This window comes from Candoia aspera, chromosome 8 (assembly GCF_035149785.1).
Source record: "Candoia aspera isolate rCanAsp1 chromosome 8, rCanAsp1.hap2, whole genome shotgun sequence".
NCBI classification, from domain to species: Eukaryota; Metazoa; Chordata; class Lepidosauria; order Squamata; family Boidae; genus Candoia; species Candoia aspera.
In genome coordinates this window covers 15,979,407-15,994,956 of record NC_086160.1, presented here as the reverse complement: position 1 = coordinate 15,994,956, position 15,550 = coordinate 15,979,407, and positions in this window count along the sequence as shown.

Sequence of the window (15,550 nt, the reverse complement as noted above, 5' to 3'; positions counted from 1 at the left end):
AGCAACAACAGTCTTTATTGCAGTCATTAACCAGCACAAGGAAGTTAGTATTTAAATATCCAAAAATTCCAAAACCAAATTGACAACATTTTTTAAATTTAACCTTTGACACTTTTCTTTCCATTCAGCATGCTGATTTCCTGAGCAATGAATTGAAGTTTGAGGTTTTTGGAGTACTTTGAATCAGACACAGGAACAGTTGTAAATTACAGCACAAAACTCCTTGAATCAACCCATTCCACCCTGGATGTGAGATTTACAAAGTTAGTGTCCTTGTATGTTATCAACTTAACAGGTATATTAAAAGAAAACTTGAGGAACTGGCAAGTTAAAACCATGAAACTGTTATACACCAATTCAGGCAGTTGTGTACTAATAAAGATCAGTTGCCAGTCACCCTTCTCTTCTGCAGTCTTCTTGACTGATTAAAATGGTTAAAATTAAAATGATTAAAATGATTAAAATTAAAACCGAAGGGTTCCTGAATGCTCTTGGAGAATTTCTGGTTGATACAGCTGCTGTTGCTGCCAGAGGCCTAAAATCACTATGGAATTGTAAAATGGATTGAGGTATTCCTATAATAGTTTTCAAGTCTCCTCAAATGATGGGAGGGGCATGGGCTTTCCAACCCTGGCAAACTAGCTGGAAAATGACTAAAAGGCAGAGATTGCTCAGTGAATATGACTGAACAAGCAAAAACACATTATTGAACCTATTTTTTAAGGGGGTCAATAGCAAAGCATTCATATCTCTCCATCACTGCGTTTTTGACCAACCATCCCAGAGATGTGTACAACGTATGAGTTAATAAAGTCTGTTCCCACTAGATGGTAATAGAATGCTTGAGGGCCTGCTAAGACTCATGTGCAAGGAACTTCAACCACTCATATTTGCCTTGAATTTGATTCCATTCTTGACACAGCTCCTTTAAATATGTCCAGGCGATGGTCGGTAGGATCAGTTTCAGCTGATGTTTCTGTGAAAAGTTGAAGTTACATGGAAAAAGTGAATGGAATAATGCATTAATTGTTTTTATGATTCGTTCTCATCCATTTTGATTACTAACATTATGTGGAATTGGGTTTGACTGGATAGTCAGTTATATTTTTTTCAGAAATAGGATGGTAACAGCCACTTTGAAAGAGATGGTTGTGTGGGCACTCCTTATGAAGTCCTCTTAGAACCAGAAAAGCTTGAGAACAATCATCTCCTTCCTAATACCCTCTTCTTGAGCAAAGTCTTGGAAGACGAACATCGGGACCTCAACTACAGATACTTTGGGATGACATTAATTATCTGAATCCTTTTCAATCTGGATATAAGCCCAGATTTTGTATTTCAGTGGAGTTGGTTGCCATAATGGATGACCTCTGTCTGGAGAAATAAGAGAAAAGGACTTTTACTGTTTTCGCACTCAACTTTTAGAACATTTTCTCCACTTACTGTGATTAAAATTGATGTAACGGTGAGATTAATTCCAAGTCATGCCTTTTGTTTTTGGTTTGGTACTTAAAGTTGCTTTGTTCATTGAATTTGTATTGCCTTTACCTAACTTGGTGGTCATAGACTGTATTTACTACTAAATAGATATATTTAAAGCCTTTCCTTACTGCTTTAGGATTGTGTTTATTGCATTTTATGGTCATTTGCATTATTTATTGTTCACCATCCTGGTATTTGTTGATGAAAGGCAGTTTATACATATATAAAAAAATAAGAAAAATAGATTGCACAAAGGAGTATTGGTTTAAAATATTATTGATAAATGAACTGAGAAGGAGGACGAAGAGGAGAAGTATTGAAAAAAGCAGTTGGGATAGATAAGGCAAAGCAAGGCTATGAAGACTTAAAGGCTAAAGGAGTTTTATATTTAATAAGAAACAATTGAGGAATGTCATGAGCACTGATGGTGAGCAGGAGGGGGCCTCTGTCCAGGGGGGAAAACGCATGCGTAGTACTGAGGAGTTGAGCAGCCATTCAAAGAGACACAGATCAGACCTGCCTTGACTTTTGGGGTTTATCTGTCTGGGTTTTTCCCACGCTTCTTCAGCTTGTTAGGATTTTCTGTCTAATGTAGCAGTAATAAAACACCAGAGACCTATTCCTTGTCTCAGCATGGTTTCCTGACTGTTAGGACATCAATCCTAACAAACTGCTACTCCCATTGAAAGAGGGAGGAACAAAAAAAAAGGAGACACATTTGGGAAAATGTCTCTGGAAAACCAGGAAATTTGGCAAGCCATCCCACAACTGGCAGACAACACTGCAACAACATCAACAACAAGTAGATCTCCAGATCAACACATTACAAGCAGCGATGCTACAGCAGTTACAACAACCAGCTCTGGTTAACCCACAACCGGTGCCAGCAGCAGCAGCTCTGCCAGTAGTCTTGAGATCCCAGGGCAGTCTACCAGAGAAGTTTGGAGGAGAAGCAGGACAGTTGAGAACCTTTCTCACACAGTGCACAATGTTTTTTGACAGCAGACCGGCAGAGTTTCCCACAGACAGAACCAGAGTCACCTTCATTTTAAGTCTGCTAAAGGGCCCAGCAGCCAAATGGGCTATTCCCATGGTGGAGAACAACGACCCAATTCTCAACGACTACCAGAATTTTCTGGCAGGGTTCCGAGCACACTTTGACGACCTGATCAGAGAGGTCACTGCCAGCCAGGAAATTCAGAAGCTCAAGCAAGGCAACAAGAGGGTGGGAATTTACATTGCTGATTTCAAGCTGTTAGCAGGAGATCTGGACTGGAATGAGAATGCCTCGAAAGACCAATTCAAACAGGGGCTGGATGAAGAAATTAAAAATGAATTAGTGTGCCAGGGAACACCAGCTACCCTAGAAGGTTTATATCAACTGTCTGTGGTCATAGACGCCAGGCTAGAAGAGCTCAGACAGATGCAGCCAGGGAGAAACAGGGGCCTCAGAGTGCTTCCAGGATTTCCAGCTCTCTCCGCAGCATCTCTCTACTCAGGACCAGAGGAGCTGATGCAGATCGTGGCGAGCAGGAGGCTTACTTCTGAGGCTGAGAGGCAGAGAAGGAGAGAGAGAGCCCTCTGTTTCTACTGCGGAGTCCCGGGGCATATGGTGAGAGCTTGCCCAGCGAGAAGCCAAGCAAATTCTGTAGGAGCCCAAGGGCAAGCAGCGGAACCAAGAGCCACCTCCACCTTGACTTCCAACCAGGGAAACTCCGTCAGTCTCTCTCCACAGAGCTCAGCAGGGAGACCATCAATCAATTAAGAAGGGCTCATTCTGAGGATTCCAGCCAATCCCTTTACTACTTAGCAGTCATAATGCACGTAAACCCAGAGCACCAGGTCAAGCTAGAGGCCATCGTGGATTCCGGAGCTTCCACCAATTTTATTGATGTACAGACTGTACAAGACCTGAACATCCCGACCATAGAATTGCCACGTCCCATAGAAGTTGAGACCATTGATGGCCAGCCCCTCAAGGCAGGGCCGATTAGAAATTTCACAGAACCTTTGCAACTAACAACGGGAGACCACACTGAGTGGATCCAACTTTATGTTACTGCATCACTTAATGTGCCTATAGTCCTGGGCACACCTTGGCTGAAGATCCACAACCCATTGTTGAACTGGACTACGGGAGCAATCTCCTTCCCAGCCAAGGAATGCCAGCACCACAAGATTCAAGCTGCTCTTCTCTCTCCAGCAACCAACGCAGTTATGGAAGCAGGAGGGGTCCAGTTGCCAGCCAAGTATGCAGATTTCGCAGACATTTTCAGTGAACAAGAGGCCACAGCACTACCCCCCCCATAGGGACTGTGATTGCACCATTGAGTTGATACCAGGAGCCAAGATTCCAGCAAGGAAACAATGTCCCATGTCCCCCAAGGAACTAGCCACCTTAAAGGATTACTTGGATTCTAATCTCCAAAAGGGTTTCATCCGACCATCTACTTCCCCAGCGTCTGCTCCTACCTTCTTCGTACCAAAGAAGCCTGACCCGTTGGCACCGGCAAGCCAGGAGGCACCCATGAGAGTGGTGCATGATTTCAGCTCCCTCAATAAAGTCACGGTCAAGGAAAATTACCCACTACCCCTAATATCTGATCTGCTGGATCGCTTACAGAAAGCACACATGTCTACTAGGTTGGACCTCAGGAATGTATACAATCTGATCCGGATGAAAGAGGGGCATGAATATCTGACTGCCTTCGATACCAGGTTTGGTAAATTTGAGTGCCTTGTTTTGCCCTTTGGCTTGACTAATGCAGGAGCCATATTTTGTTCGCCAAGCTAGAGAAGTGTGCCTTTGAGTTAACTGAATTACATTTCCTGGGCTATAAAGTATCAACAGAAGGCATATGCATGGATCCTTCTAAGGTCCAGGCAATTCTCTCTTGGCAACCCCCCCGCAATGTGAAAGATGTACAAAGATTTCTAGGATTCTCCAATTTTTACAGGAGATTCATAAATAAATTTAGTGACAGGGCTAAACTCCTCACACAGCTTTTGAAGAAAGGATCAAAATTCATTTGGGGGGAGAGGGAGCAAGCAGCCTTCCAAGAATTTAAGCAACTCTTTGCATCCCAGCCGCTTTTACAGCACCCTGATCCCACGAAGCAATTCATAATGCATTCAGATGCTTCAGATTTTGCTATCGCTGCTGTTTTATTGCAATATAATGACAAAGAAAGGAAGACACTGCTTCCTTGTGCATTTTTCTCCCACATGCTCTCACCAGCAGAGAGAAACTATGATGTTTTTAACAAGGAGTTGCTGGCAATTAAAGCAGCATTTCAAGAGTGGAGGCACTGGCTAGAAGGTGCAACCTTTCCTGTGAAAGTTTGCACCGATCACAAGAATTTACAGCTTCTACAAAAGACCAGATCCCTCACCCCATGCCAAATCAGATGGAGCCAGTTTTTCTCCGGTTTCAATTTTGTGATTTCTTATGTTCCCGGGGCACAGAACTGTTTGGCAGATGCCTTGTCTTGATCCATTCAGGCAACCCCCCCTACTCACCAGGAGGTCCAGGCTACTATATTACAAACTCACAACTTTGAGCAGTCTATGAGGGGGAACCAGACAGAGATTTTAGCAGCAGGCAGACAAGCAGAGGACCTGTTTACAGGAGTCAGAGCTCAGCAGCAACAGGATCCGTATGCCAGGGCCAGGATGGATGACCTCCAGAGGGGCCCGCAAGACACTGCCTCCCCATTTAATGTGGAAGCAGGAATCCTCTGGCATAGTGGGCGAGTATACATTCCCCCCTCATTGAGGGAAGAAGTACTGAGACTTTGCCATGACCATCAAACGGCAGGCCACGGAGGTGTTTTCAAAACTCTCCATAGAGCTCTGAGAGACTACTGGTGGCCTAAGATGACTGCAGACATAAAGGGTTATGTTGCTTCTTGTCATACCTGTAGATGAGCCAAGCCTCTCCCAGGGAAGCCCACAGGACTCTTGCAACCCCTACCCACCCCCAGTAGGCCTTGGGATACAATTTCCATGGATTTCATCACTGATTTACCCCCGGTCCAGCGGCTGACTTCCATACTAGTGGTGGTCGACCTTTTCACTAAAATAGCACATTTTATTCCTTGCAAGGGCCTTCCATCTGCGCAAGCCACAGCACAGTTGTTTATGGACCATGTTTTTAGGTATAGAGGCATGATAAATCACTTCGTGAGTGACAGAGGCCCTCAGTTCCCTTCCAGGTTCTGGAGGGCCCTTTTCCAGTCATTAGGGGTCCAGATCCACCTATCATCATCACATCATCCGGCTAGTAACGGGCAAGGTGAGAAAATTAACCAATGGTTACAGCAGTATCTCAGGTGTTACACCACTTATCAGCAAGACAATTGGCCAGCCCTGCTCCCCATGGCAGAATTTACTTATAACAACTCTGTGCAATCCTCGACCAAGATGTCCCCTTTCCAGGCACTCTACGGGGTTAACCCTCGGGTGTTGCCCACCTCCTCCCAGCAGGGAACTGTTCCATCCGCGGCTGATTTTCTTAAAGAGCAACAAGCCGCACAGGAGTTGTTAAAGGAGCAGCTGAACAGGGCAAAGAGTGCTTACAAGAGAGCTGCTGATACTCACAGACAAGAGGGGCCAGCAATTGCAGTAGGAGACAAAGTATGGCTCTCTACCAAGTTTTTGACCTCTACCAGGCCCTCCAAGAAGTTGGACTCTAAGTTTGCGGGCCCTTTCACTGTGGTACAGCAGATAAATCCAGTGGCTTATTGCTTAAAGCTGCCAGCATCCATGAAAATCCATCCAGTCTTTCACAGAGCCTTGCTAACCAAAGACCCTCCCCCAAGTACCTTACGATCGCAAATGCCCCCCCCCTTCAGTAATTGTGGAGGGGGAGGAGGAATACGAAGTTGAGGAAATTCTGGACTCTAGGAGGAGGGGAAGGGGCATCCAATATTTAATACACTGGAGAGGGTACCCTGAGGAAGAGCGCACATGGGAAAATGCCAGAGATGTGCATGCACCAGCGCTGGTTCAATGATTCCATCAGCTTTTCCCTCACAAACCCAAGCCTCGCACTCTACTTGACTGAGCAAGCAGAGGAATCCCAAGCAGAGGAGTTTGTAAGTTGGCAACCTCCACCCCCGCCAGAGGCTCTGAGGCCAGAGAGAGAGGAGGGGGAGCCGCAGCCCTCCACCTCAGGCGTGCATTTCCCAGGGGGGAGGGGGGAAGAATCTTCTAATTATCTAGCTATTTTCCAGCAACAGCCACCTGGGCCAGAAGTGTTATCAGACCTGGAGAGCAGCATTGATTCGTCCTTGGAGGAGTTTTCCTTTGAAGAATTTCCATCATTGTCCAGTTCCCATGGGAGCTTGGAAGGAGAGATGGACTCTCATGAGAGTCTGGAGGGAGGAAGGAACTCTGGAAGGGAGGGGGCTGAAATGGGATGTAAATCTGGTGGGGAGGGTGATGTCATGAGCACTGATGGTGAGCAGGAGGGGGCCCCTATCCAGGGGGGAAAACGCATGCGTAGTACTGAGGAGTTAAGCAGCCATTCAAAGAGACACAGATCAGACCCGCCTTGACTTTGGGGTTTATCTGTCTGGGTTTTTCCCACGCTTCTTCAGTTTGTTAGGATTTTCTGTCTAATGTAGCAGTAATAAAACACTAGAGACCTATTCCTTGTCTCAGCATGGTTTCCTGACTGTTAGGACAGGAACCCACTAAAAAGTATAACATAACTACATAAAGCACAATCAAAGCAAAATAAAAATAGTAGAAGAGTTAAGAACAATGTATAGTTTTAAGTTGAATCAACAGAAATGGTACAGAGAAATACACAAGACTTAACTGAAATAGATATGGAAACTAAGCAAAAAAATGTATGTTCTTAAGATAATAGAAGAGAAAAATGAGGAGGAGTCAAAGAAAAGGACAAAAAACAAGAACAGGAAATGTAAGAGAAATCTCAGTATTCCCTCTTCTGTGTATTAAAATGGAGAGAATACTCCAACATTTATGTGGAAACAGCTGCAAGATAATGGGTGATATTAGTGTAAAATGAAGGATGTGAACAAAAAAGTAGTGCTGGGTATAATCAGTGTATTGATGATTCTGAAATGAGAGCTCAACAATGCAAGAAACCAGGAGACAAAATATTACTATTAATGGATATTAATAGTGAAGAAGGAAGAGGAGGAAGATCTTAAAATCAGGAACAATAATCTGGTAGCTAATGAACCCAGCAGTTTAGTTGCCAAACAGAGAAATTGCAAAACTGGAAAAAGAATGAGGAGAGAGAAAAATCTAACCACTCACACTGAGATGTGTGAATTGGTCACTGAGAGAGAGTGAAAACCTTACTGAATGTTGGATGACAACTTTCAGAAAAACAGGTGAAACAAGGAAATCATAACCAAAATAAATTAGGATGATGAGAGATATGAAACAAAGGCAAAAGTGCAGGTGAACAATAAATAACAGAGGAGAAGGAACAGAAGAACTTTGAATTTGCAAGGAACCATCTGATTTCTGTTACGTTCATCCTCACATTTACCTGACACTTCTGTTATATAGTCAGGACACTGACATTGAGAAATAGAGCCTTTCCAAAAAAAGAGTAACTCCAGGGGGAAGGTAGGACCTCAACATAAACTTTTGAGAGTCCAGCCCAATTCCTTGTATGTTGTATTACACTGTTTTTATGTGGAAAGAAAATAAAGCGTACGAATACTGCTGAAGGTAAATTGGATATTCTTTTATGAGGCCTTCACAGGTGTTTGTTGCTTTCATAAATCAATTTGATATATAGCTGTCACAAATGAATAAAAAATTGTTGTAAATCTTGAGCTAGAAATCCAATAGAAAAAAAAAAACTCCCAGAAATAAATGGTGACTTCTCTGTGTTAACAAATCAACATTCCATGTCAATTTATCAGTTTCAACTTTATCTTGAGAAAAGTTTAGCAAAAATAACAGTGACTGAAGGTGATGGTTATAAATGACTTACCTGTTCAATCAAAATCCCAAGTCTGATCGGTTTTCATACTCAGGGAACTGCTTCAGTATTGCTTGCTACCTACTAGGGTACAGTAGATCAGATGAGAATATTGTTTCCAAATAAATAAGGCTTATAAACACAAGAGTTCGGCATACAGAGAAAGAAAACATTTTTCATTCTCCCATGTTAACATATCTAGCGTGGGTACTAATTGGATGACAAATCTGCACTGTCTGGTTGGTCATCTGGAGAGTGAGGGCTGATTAGCTCCTGATGTTCTCTGCATGTTCTCAAGTGTTTTGAAGTCGGCTTAGTGAGGAGAACTGCAGGTGAGCTTCAGCCTGCTTTGTGAGGAATTGTGAGCCTGTTGGTTAATGTCAGTGGTGTCCTTCTGCCTGTGAACATCCAGGATACATCTGGTTGGCTGCTGTAGGACAGAGAATGTGGGACTAGTTGGACCAGTGTTTCTCAACTTTGGCAACTTTAAGACCTGGGGAATTCTGGGAAGTGAAGTCCACAGGTCTTAAAGTTGCCAAGGTTGAGAAACATTGAGTTGGACTATTGATCCAGCAAGGCTCCTCTGATGTTCTTAAGTATAACATGGTTTTCTTTGACTTAGAATTAGGTAGCAGTGTGAAGCTGGCAATTATGGTTTCTAAACTGTGATTGATTGATTGATTTTTTAGCATTATATATGAGTCCAGCTATTGTGATCAATCAATTCAATCAATTATTTTGTATTTATTTTATATTTTAATTGTTTTAACAATTAAATAACAGTGACTGAAGTAATTGTTTTAACTGTTTCATAGTTTTATTGTTATAAGCCACCCAGAGTCACTTGCTGAGATGGGCGGCTATAGAAATCAAACAAATCAAACAAATAAATAAATAAATTATTGTTAAAACTGGCTTAACACTGTGTAAACCCAAACCAAATACAATTTTTTATTCTGATATTTCTGTTTTGGAGCAAACTTAGATTTCCAGTTCTCTAATGTTTAATCCATAATGCAAGCTTCCAACAACACTGAGCTGTATTGCATGGTTATTACCCCTCATCTGTGTCTGAAAAACACTTCTGGTATAAATAATATTTTATAATCTAGTAGGTTGGGTATGCTGCAGGTCCCGTCAGCCAGGGAGTGTCGGCTGGTGGGAACTAGAAGGTGAGCCTTCTCCTCTGTAGCTCCTGCTCTCTGGAACATCCTCCCTCCAGAAATTAGGATGTCCCTGACCCTGTTGGCCTTTCGTAAGGCCGTAAAGACCTGGCTTTGTGCCCAGGCCTGGGGCCTCGAGCGTGTGGATGGTCCCGTCTCTTGGCTGTATTAATATCTATGCATTGCTCACTTGGCAGCCATGTATATTTATTTTGTATTTATTTTATATTTTAACTGTTGTAATTATAATTGTTTTAATTGTTTTATGGTTTTATTGTTGTAAGCCGCCCAGAGTCACTTGTTGAGATGGGCGGCTATAGAAATCCAATCAATCAATCAATCAATCAATCACCATTTCCATGCTTTCTAATATTTATGAGAAGATGAAGAATGAGATGAGCAGCAAAATACTTGTTGCTGTCACTAAGTCGGCAATCTAGACAGAGGACATGAAAAGCAAACAAGTGACTGGGAAGAGAATGACCTTACAGCCTTCTCAGTGCCCTTTTCTCTAGGACAGTTTGTCTTAAACTCGGCAGCTTGAAGACATGTGGACTTCAACTTCCAGAATTCTCCAGCCAGCAGCCAAGGCTGAGAAACACTGCTCTAGGACAAGCAGCCACCAGAAATCTGCTCTAATTTCTGCAGTTTTTCTCCTCATTTAAAGCAAGATTTAAATGTTCGAGTCTGAAAAAACAGCATGCCAATGCAGTTGGAAATTCATTTATTAATTTTAATTTAGGAAGCATGTGCTTTCTGACTCAGCAAGAGATTGGAAGACAACACTTCTGTGATAGCAAGATACCATTCTTCGAGTGCTCTATTTTCCCTATTTCTGTTCTCTAACACTGATTTTGTGGTTTTCGCTAAACTAATTGACCACACTGGCTAACCTGGGGAGATTTAGGGACTGTATAAATGTGGAGGAAGCCACTCGGGTTTCTTTCTACAAATATGATCAAGAAGAAAAGTTGACACATTGATTTTCTTTTTCATCTTTTGTAATATAAGCAACATCAAGTTTAGGCTCAGATTTGACAACGTATCCTGAATGCACTGCTCTCCTTTTATTTATGAATGGAAAGCAGCTGTAGGAAGAGAAGCCAAATGAAATAATAAAGACAAATAATAGAGAAGGAAAAGTATTGCTTAACTCTTCCCATTCCAGTTGCTGTTCTGGTCCACCCTAGTGGAAGTCCACACATCTTAAAGTTGCTGAGGTTGAGAAACACTGGCAAAGAGGTCACACACCAGTAGCTGGCTGGGGAATTCTGGGAGTTGAAGTCCACACATCTTAAAGTGACTCAGGTTGAGAAACACCGTTCTTCGCCATTTGAAGGAGAATTATATAGCCTTTTCATACATGTGTGAAAAGCAAGCCTCTAAATTAGAAAATCTAAAATTCATTATAGCACAGCGACCCATCACAGCACCAAAGGTATAAGTGTGGTTAGTGAAAGGAGGAGGCTCACATTCACATCCACCTTTGTGTTCAATGGATAACTATGGACCAATCGCTGTCTCTCAACCTGACCTATGTCACTGGGTTGTTGGGAGAATAAATGTGTCCCTCCAACCTGGAGATATTAACTGTTTCTCTTGTTACTCTCCCATAACCATAATGCTAGCTCCACTTCGGCTGCTTTAATCAGCCTCAAAAGGCAAAGTTATTCTAATTTTGCTAGATATGTGTCCACATTTTCAAGTTCTATAATCTGAAAAAGAATCCAAACCAACTGGACTACCAGTTGCCAAAGTCAGAATCAACTGGCCTTCCTTAATCTAAGCAATTTAGATCCTAGTGAATGTGTCTGCAGAGAATAAAATAGTTTACAGTGTACCTTAACTACAGTACTCTCTCTCTCGTCAGCCTCTTGGCAAAGAGCTCACACCATGGCTGGTTTGCACATCACACTAACCCACAGTTTAAGAACAGCAAATCTCAAGGGGCAAAACCAAATGAACCAGATGCTTAGCCCAGTGCATGAACTAAATCAGTATGTTCAATACAAAATACCGGTTTATTCCATGCAGATGTGATTATTTCCTTGTAGTCATTATTGCCATGAATTTAGTCTCTAATTTGATTCTAGTCTGTATTTGAGATTATTTATCTTAGCTTTTTCTTTATGGGCACTTCTGCTTCTGCTCACTTTTAAAAGGGAAAGCTGCGTAGGCTCTCCTAGAATACATCGGGCACTCAAACAGGGATTGTGTAACCCAAATGAGCCATTCCTTATTTTGTGCATCAGCCACAGTTTTATCAATACCAGTGACATTTAAGACAGGAAAATGTCCAACTAGATTCAGGAAACTTCTGGATCCATCAGATGTCTAGGCAGGTCCTGTTACATAATCCAGCAGCATAGACATCCGTTCCTAACCACAATGGCACCAGAATGACAAAACATTGTGATATCATGATATCACACATAAAAAGACCACTATTTATGAGGCAAACTTGTGATGCACTTGCCTCCCTCTGTGCGTGCCATTATGCAACATTCCTGCAGAAGATATACTGAAACTCTATTCCAAAAAGAATCACAGAGTGATTTGTCCATCATAATTGAGTCCTTGCTCCTTCAGGGTTGTAACTGAAGCTGAATGAGTTTTCTGGCCAATATTTAAGGTGACATTACGTTCAAGAATTTTAACAAATCACAACCCAGTTGTTGTTTTCTGTCCAATATGCAGATACTAAATATTGCTGTCACATATTTAATTTCCCTTTTTAATGGAACCATTAATCAGCAAATGAGAACACAGTGACTCAGGACCAACTATACTGTTAGCTTCAGTGGAGAATGTTTCTCATTTCCATCCATGAGATCTGGATTCTGCCAGCCTTTATAAAATTAATACATTTTAAATGCTGCTTCTAATAGGTGATCTGTAACTATAAGCTGACGTAGTAGATTCCAGAATTACTCTCTGAAGAATGACTGTGTTTGCACAAAATACCTATGATCAACAGAACCATGGTTTACACAACCCAAATTTTTGAGTGGATCCACACAGCATGTTGGGCTATAATGTGATTGGCTAGTTTGGGGCTAAATTAGATGTTCAACCAACCTACCGAATGCTTTTATTGTTTGAGACCACGCTGCATTCACTGGGTGGAAATGAATGCATTAGGCTGTATCAGGACTATACAGGAAATAAATTGTCAAGTAACAATCTTATATAAGACAGGTGTGCTTGGTCAGTTTGTTGGATTGGAAGCTATGCAGACGAAAAAGAGATCAGGATTCTGCCTGTTTAAATGATGATGATGTAGAAAAGGGAATTTCAGCAGGTGTAGCTACCAGAGCAGCCAGCGCTGGTGGAATTTTTACTCTCTTAAAGGGGAAGGAAGTCACTTTTTTTATTAGCCCATCTTAATTAATTATCTTCCTAGGACCCACAGCTGGTGTCCCAAATCCTAACTCTCATGAGACTGTCCTGGACTGTGATGATTTTTGGAATCAGTACAAGAAAGGGGCAATCCTATTTGTGACTTAGCTTGGCAGTTACAAATCTACTGAGATTTGTAACCCCACCAGTTCCAGGATCCTGGCCAGCAATTCCAGGGAGGACGTGAAAGCAGGTGGCTTGCTGAGTGCCCATGGAGGAGGTCAGGTGGCCTGCATTTAGATAGTTGGGGGGTTGGCTGTGCAAACTCATTCCTTTTTGTTGTTACTGAATTCTGTTGTTGCCACTATTTCAGACATTATTTCCAAATGCTCTCAGACTGGTATTTAGATACTAAACTAATAAAGGCAGAAAGGTTATATAGCATTAAAACGTTAATGAGGAGCAATTTAAATAAATTGTAACAGCAGCAAAGCAGATTAAACCATAATTAAGGCCACTGTACCTTACAGTGCCATTATCACATGGAAGCCATAATGGTTTAGAGTCCAGACCAGCTTAGTCACCATCCTCCAAGCCATGAAGCTTATAGGGTCTTCTTGGGGCAAACTAGACCAACCTCTGCTATATTGGACAAGCCATAGAGACTTGATTCACGAATAACACTAAGCCATAAATCATGGTTGGCAAACTGCAATGGCTAGATTCACATATTCATATATTACACTAAACCAAAACCAAATAAATCACATTATGGCTAAGTAGGATGTGTGGTAAAGTATCCCCAGGGATCAAAGTTTGAAAATATCGTTTTAAAAAGTTATTGTTTGTTCTGTGTATAATGTTTTAATAAATATAAGCTGGAACCTGGTGTTCGTGTAATCCTTTTGCCTAGCCTGTGTATCAGATGGTGGTTGAACACGAACATACGGTTTTTACCTAAATTAAAGGGAAGATCTGGAAAATGGACCTATGGGTAAACTATAGACTTTGTGGTCAAATGTTCAATATGAGGGTTATGAATGACTGTTAATCATATGAAGGGTGGCATCATATGCATAGATATACATAAAAAGGATATGCCAGCCTGCCAATTTCCCAGATTGTCTCTGTATGTCACAGAATGCATTTAAATGCTATAAAATTTCCACTTACGCCTTAGAATCATATTCTTTTATTACCTCTTTTTTTAGATGTATGCATAATACTAGCTCAGGCCTGGTAGAATGTATTAATGTCCCTTTCTAAAGACTATTTAATCAAATATGCTGTCTGCAAATGCTTATAACTGATTATGGGTGGGAAATGCTGGGCATGTGCTCAAAGCCATTTTTCTTTTATCTGTCTTAAATAGGATTTGTACAGAGCCTTCCCAGTGCTCATATCCAAAAAAACGCTGATTCACCAAAGCCCTTGAAAAAACAGTCGGTTTCAAGGAGAGATTAAAGATATGGATGGAGGCATCATTTGATGAATAATGATGCTGCAGCTCCAAGCATAGACTGAAACACTGAAGAGCAGGTTTTTTTTAAAAGAAAGGAAGTATGTTTCATTCAAAATACTACATGTCCCTAATCCAGCCTTTCTCAATCTTTTGACTGTGGAGGAACCCTTGATATATTTTTCAGGCCTTGAGGAACCCCTGCACATTTCGGCTCAAATATGGGCCAGAAGTTACAAAATTATAATGTTCGTTTCCTGTGTAGGCCTTATATATGCATTAACAGTGTTCTTAAACTAAAAATAAAGAATGAAACTTATTTTTTAAATGTGAAGTTGCCCGAATTTGAAATAATTTTTTAAAATAAACCAGGATCTCCCAGGGAACCCCTAGTGACCTTTCGTGGAACTCTAGAATTCAAAGGAACCCTGGTTGAGAGACCCTGCCCTAATCAATCATTTATGATGGTATCCAAAATTCCTATTTCTAGTAAGTATTTATGATGGCATCCAAAATTCCTGTTATAGTCAGGGACTTGGACATACAGGAAACTCAGTGAAACTTCAAAACCAAACTAGGTCAAGATGACCCACATACATGAGATTGTTCTATCCCAGAAAGCCTTTTTTGTCCATTTTTTAAAAAAAATTTCCATGAGCCCACACATTATTCAGCTCACCGTTGGAAGGAAATCTTACCAGGCCTGTTCCGAGCCAGGAATGAACGTTCTTAGGTGATTGCTTGAAGAGAGATAATTTTTATTTTCCAAGAACATGTAGAGAGTCTGCTGGTTGGAGGTGGCCACACTTGTACTTCCCCCACAAGCCCTTTATATAGGAGAACTTGGCTGTTGTTATGTAAAAGTGTTCCTGCCCTCTAGGAACTTCTCAGAAAAGTGCAGTTTACCAGAGTTCAGAGAGGAGGCGCTCTGTGGTCAGGCCCCTGGCTGTTTGTGTGTCCTGTTCTGATAGTCCAGGTTCCCTGTGGGGCTGTGGCCTTGTCTGCTAGCCTGGACTGTCCACCTTGGAAGGAATCTTTTGTTATTAGGAGATCTCTTTGGCTGTTCACCTGAATGGGCTCTGCTAAATTCTGTGAATGAGCGACCTTTTGTTTTCCAAGGTTTCTGATTAAATCTGA